Here is a 6,028-nt window from a genome sequence, read left to right on the forward strand (position 1 = left end):
CCCCACTTCCCTTCCAGCTCCCTGCTTGTGGCCCAGGAAAGCAGTGGAGGACGGCCCAAAGCTTTGGGACCCTGCACCTGCGTGGGAGACCCGGAAGAGGCTCCTGGCTTCGGATCAGCATAGCATCGACCGTTGCGCTCACTTGGGGAGTGAATCATCGGACGGAAGATCTTCCTCTCTGTCTCCCCTCCTCTTCGTATATCCGCCTTTCCAATAAAAAAATAATACAAATGAATCTTTAAAAAAAAAAAAAACTCGACAACAGCCTGCTGTCCTGCACATCCTGGAGGTGGTGGGTGATGAGATGGAACTCCTGCTGTCAGCTTGGTCCAGCTCTGGCTGCTGTGGCCATTTTGGGAGTGAACCGGTGGATGGAAGATTCTTTCTCTTTCTCTCACTCTTCTTCCCTCTCTGTCTCTCTCCCTCTCTTTGTAGTTCTGCCTTTCAGATAATCTTGGGGGTGAAAAAATCTATAAACACTGCTGATTTGATCCTATCATTAAATTTTTTTTTTCTATTTTTCACAAATAGTTGATTAGGGCACAAAGGGTCAAGGGCTACAGGAAAGTGGGTAATACCATTGTTTCCACATTATTCCTTTTTTTCCCCCCCTGTATCTAGGGTAAAGGGGGGGAGATAAAGAAAGAAGCCCCACCCCACCTCCCACCCATCCCAGGTCCTCGACGTGGGGCACGCTCCGAGGGTCCTGCTCGAGTGGTTTCGATAGTTCATCAGTTCTGAATTGCTGCCAGCCTCGCCATTCCAAGCACGATGAAGTTGCTGCAGAATCCACTGGTTGACATGGTCCACCTTAGAGTCTCCGTTCGCCCAGATTTTCACTGCCAACACATGGCTGGGTAGTTGATTGATTTGTTCTGTCCTCTGTCATGGTGCCAGGTGCCCTCTGCAGGTTCCGATGGGCTACCCTATCCTCCATGGGCACCTGGCTATGCTGTCCACTGCTCCGTCTGAGCCTCTGAGGAGGCTCGGCTCTGGCACTTGCACTCCATGGTCAGACCATGGAACCTGCGCTTCTCTGCATGGTTGGGGTTCTGAGTCTGGCAGTTTGATTGGGGATATCCCCAAAGAAACTTTGTCTGAAGTGATCCCAGACCTGATTCTTGTGTGTGCATGCCAGTACAGGGTCTGGCACAGTCCCCCACCCCGATCTGCTGGTGGTTGCAATTGCTGGGTCAGTTCTGTTTCCAGCCCTGTCTTCCACATGAACCCATGGGTGTGTTGTAGTCCAGCCTGATTCTGCCCAGCACACACTCAGCCCTCACGCAAACCAGTGGGAGCTGCAGCCTGGTTGGGGCGACTTCCCATAAAAACCCCCACCATGCCCGCGCCCTGCCCTGGTTCCCGTGCTTGCCAGTATGTACAGCAGTCTAGTCCAGTCTGTCCCACATCCCATTGAGCTCTCATACGTGTCAATGGGCATTGAAGCCTAGTTCAACCCAACCAGGCCCACTATCCAGCCCTCACACATGCGGGCAGGTGCCGTTCAGTCCAGCCACCGCTGCCCCAGTCCTGATTTTTACCAATGAGAATGATAACCCAAGAGGGAGGTCCCCAATATTTCCCTTCTGGACCCAGTCCAGGTCATGCACTCTCCAGCTGGTTCTGCAACTTAACTTGACAAAATTAGCCCCCAGTGCCAGCCTCTGCCATCTGATGCTGGGGCTAAGCCCAACCAACCAACCCTCACCCACTCTGATTTATGCTTGCACCAGTAGGGACAGTCAACCAAGCTTGGCTTTTTCCTAACTTGGTTCACATGAGACCCACAGGTATTGTAGCCCTGCCCGGTCTGGCCTGCCCCCATTCCGACTCCACAGTGTGCGAGGTGTGATGTGGGGGCTGGAGTGGGGGCTGCGTTCTGGTCTGGATATGACTGCAGTGTCCCTTGGCACAAGTCCGGACTGGGACTGGATGCACCAAGCCAGGCTAGACCCCAGCGCTATCTGGTGCTCTGGAGGACCAGGGTAGATGTAGGATGGGCTAGGCTAGGTCTCTGCCCCTACTGAGCCATGTGTGAGCCGTGTCTGGGTATGGGCGAGCTTTGGCTGGGCTGAAACATCCAACAGTAAGAACCAGAATGAGTTGAAGGCCAGTCAGGAAAGGCCACTGTTCCTGCCAGGACAGGAGGTGGACTAGGTCATGGCTGGCTCATGACCCACCGTCATGCGTGAGATCTGGCACTGGGAGAGGTTCTGATGGAGGAACCTGGGCAACTCCTCTGTCAGGACACAGTCCGTGCAGGTGAGCGCAAGAAGCATGAATGGAAACAGCCCAGACCAGGCCAGGGAAAGGTACCCACCAGGATACATTGGACACAGGTTGGGGACAGACCAGGCGGAACCTCTCCTCCAGTGAGGCTGCCCCAGCGGGGTTCTACCCTGCCCTGGAAGGCACTCCTGTCCTAACCTCTTCCTGCCCTCCCCCAGTGGGAGCCTCCGATTGCACCCCAGGCATGACTCCGCTCCAGCTCAGTTACTCACTGGCCCGCCCACTGCCTCCTGGACCAGCTGGAACCTGTCGGACACCCAGGGACACCATCATGCGCCCGAACCCGAGCTGCCAAAACCACAGGCCGGCTGGGCTGAGTCCAAGGCTGGGACCTATAGCCCTCACCAGCCCCGGGGTGGGGGGGGCCCACAGCTTCCAGACACCCCCACATCTCTGCACCTTCTGTTACACACGTGCCGTGACTCCTCGGGTTACAAATCAGGGCATGCCACTTGGCCTGTAATAGACCTGCTTGCGGCTCCCCGAAGTCTGGGGGCACCCCGTCCCCAGTCCTCGAGGCTAAGTGCTTGCTCTCCTCCTGCCGCAGCCTTTAAGAGGTCACCCCGGCTTTCTGTCCCGGTTCTGGGCACCAGGACCTAAACAACATCTCTCTTCTCATCTAATTAAGCAGTGTTCATCCCAGAGGGGGGAAAAAAACCCCTCAAAACCACTCCCACTCACCAATTCAAGACAGTTTCAAAACCCCCTGGGGTCAGGTACAGATCGGGCCAGGGTGGGAGCTGTCTGTGAGAAGGTCCCAGCACGGTAGCCTAGCGGCTAGCGTTTTTGCTGCATGGGCACGAGTTCTAATCCCGGCAGCCCCGCTTCCCTTCCAGCTCCCTGCCTGTGGCCTGGGAAAGCAGTCGAGGACGGCCCAAAGCCTTGGGACTCTGCACCTGCATGGGAGACCTGGAAGAAGTTCCTGGCTCCTGGCTTCAGATCGGCTCAGCTCCAGCCATTGCAGTCATTTGGGGAGTGAACCAGCAGACGGAAGATCTTCCTCTCTGTCTCTCCTCCTCTCTGTATATCTGACTTTAAATAAAATAAATAAATCTTTAAAAAAAAACCTTCTGGAAGTAGGAAGTACAGTAAATTTGTGTTGTGCTACAGGGAATAAGATGTGGGCTGACCATGAAACAGTGAGCAGACACTGAAAAAATCAAAGGGAATTCATTCCGCTGAAGGGTTTCCTTCCTACGGGAAGGCTAGGAAAAAGGACTTTTCTCCTCATAGCTATTAAGATTCATTGATTTGGCTTTTTTTTTTAAAGATTTAATTTTATTTTTAATGGAAAGGCAGATATACAGAGAGGAGGAGAGACAGAGAGAAAGATCTTCCGTCCGATGATTCACTCCCCAAGTGAGCGCGCAACGGCCGCTGCTACGCCGATCCGAAGCCAGGAGCCAGGAACCCCTTCCAGGTCTCCCACACGGGTGCAGGGTCCCAAGGCTTTGGGCCGTCCTCCACTGCTTTCCCAGGCCACAGGCAGGGAGCTGGATGGGAAGTGGAGCTGCCGGGACACGAACTGGAGACGCATAGATAGAGGAAGGATGGAGGCAGATGGCACGGTGTCTGTAAGATCAAAGATGTCACATGTTGCAAGCAGCTTTGGGGGTTGGTCCAACGCGGTGGCATAGCCAGCTAATCTTCCGTGTGCTGTGCCAGCATTCCAGATTCGGTATTTCAGGTTTGAGTCCTGGCTGCTCCATTTTCCATCCAGCTCCCTGGTAATGCACCTGGGAAAGCAATGAAGTAGAACCCACGGTCTGGGACCCCTGTATCCATGCAGGAGATGTGGAAGACGCTCCTAGCCCCAGACCACCCAGTTGCAGCTTTTGGGGAGCGAAGCAACAGATGGAAGCTTTGCCTCACTCTATCACTAACTTTGTCTTTCAAATAAGTATAATAATTTAAAAAAATAATAAGTCTCCAAAAAAAAAAAAAGAGAAAGATACCAGTTCGCATGGCACACCCCATGTGGGAGTGTCCTGGGTGCCATGTCAGCCCCCTGCTCATGCATAACCTGAGAGTTGGGGATGGCTTAGGGCCTTGGCTTCCTGCACCTGCTTGGGTGTCCAGGATGTAGTTCCTGGCACGGGGCTTGAGCCTGGCTCAGCCTCCACTGTTGCAACCATCTGGGAAGTGAGCCAGTGGATGGAGGAGTTCCTTTCCTGTGTGTTTTTTCAAATGCAGGTGCAGGGTCTTAAGGCTTTGGGCCATCTTCGACTACTTTCCCAGGCCACCGACAGGGAGCTGGATGGGAAGTGGGGTCGCTGGGATTAGAACCAGTACCCATATGGGATCCCGGCACATGCAAGGCGAGGACTTTAGCCTCTAGGCTATCGCGCCAGCCCCCGAGTTTCCTTTATTTCAAAGGCAGAATGGGAAAAAGAGAGAGAATCTTTAATCTGCTAGTTTAGTCCCCAAATGACCAGAGCTGGTTCAGAACCAAGGAACCCAGAATTGCAAACCCCCGAGTCTTGGGGCCATCTTTCTGCTGGACTCTCAGCTTCATTTGTAGGGAGCTGGGTTCAAAACAGAGCAGCCACACCGTCCTTATTTGCATTTTTTATTTAGAAGGCAGAGACATCTTCGCTGCACTGGGTTCACTGCTCGCTGCTGCAACAGCTGGAACCAAGCCGGGTCAAAGCCAGGGACGTGGCATGCAATCCAGTCTCCTACTTGGCTGGTGGGTGCCAGCAGACCCAAGTGCCTGAGCTGTGCTACCTCCGTTCGCAGGTAACTACTGCTGTTCCCAAGGCTCCGAAAGTCACCACCTCCGGGAAGCCTGCCTTGAACACCCACCCATTCTGGGACTTCACAGCTGAGGGATGGAGGCAGGAGGGAGACGTGGCCAACCCCAGAGTGCCCACCGCCTTTTTCCAGGGTCTGGGGTCTCTGACGCCGTCCCACCACCCCACACGCTGCCTCAATGTCTTCCACAGCGTCTACGAGCGCAAACAGCACGGGCCCCTCTGCGTGTCAGCAGGTGCATCCTAGCATCCGGACACAGCCCGCTCAATTCTCTCTACATTCTCCAACTGCGCAGGAAGAAGAGCCAAGGGCGGGGCAGGAGGCGGGGACGCCCTGAGGAGGGGGCTGGGATCCGAGCTGGAAGCCTGGGAGCCTGCCCCAGGTCAGCAGCCAGCCAGCCAGCCAGCCAGCCAGCCAACCAACCAGCCAGCCGTGGGAAATGGGTCTGACAGCTCGGAGAGGCGGGCGTCCCCCACACCTGCCACCCAGGACTCCGTGCTTGTCTCTGAGCCGGTTTCAGCAAAAGGCCGAGCAGTGGCGTGTCGCGTCCTCGGCCAAAGCCACAGCTGCGCCATCACCCACGCCGGCCCTGCCGATCAGCCGGTCGGTCGACCCGACCTGACAGGCCTCGGGCCGCCTCCGCTGCCTGACCCCTGCTTGCACCCTGACCCCAGCCAAACCGCAGCCTTGGTCCGGATGTCTGCTCCTCCACCCGTCCACCCCCAAGTCCTGCGCGGCTGGGGGATCCCACGCCTCCCCCCTCACACCCTGAGTCGCAAGCGAGGTGTTCCAGATGAACGCGCGCAAGACCAGGGAGAGGGACCCGGGAGGGCGCGCAGCATTAAGACGCGGTTACGCGCGGGCTAGAGGACACGCGGCGCGGACCCGGCGTCCCCGAGCGACGCGGGGCGGAGACCCGGAGGGCGGAGCGCAGGGGGTCCGGGAGCTGGGGAGCCCCCCGCGCCCCGCCCCCAGATCCCGCCTC

Source organism: Ochotona curzoniae, unplaced genomic scaffold (genome assembly GCF_017591425.1).
Source record: "Ochotona curzoniae isolate NIBS_2020 unplaced genomic scaffold, NIBS_Ocur_1.0 contig_605, whole genome shotgun sequence".
Lineage (NCBI taxonomy): Eukaryota > Metazoa > Chordata > Mammalia > Lagomorpha > Ochotonidae > Ochotona > Ochotona curzoniae.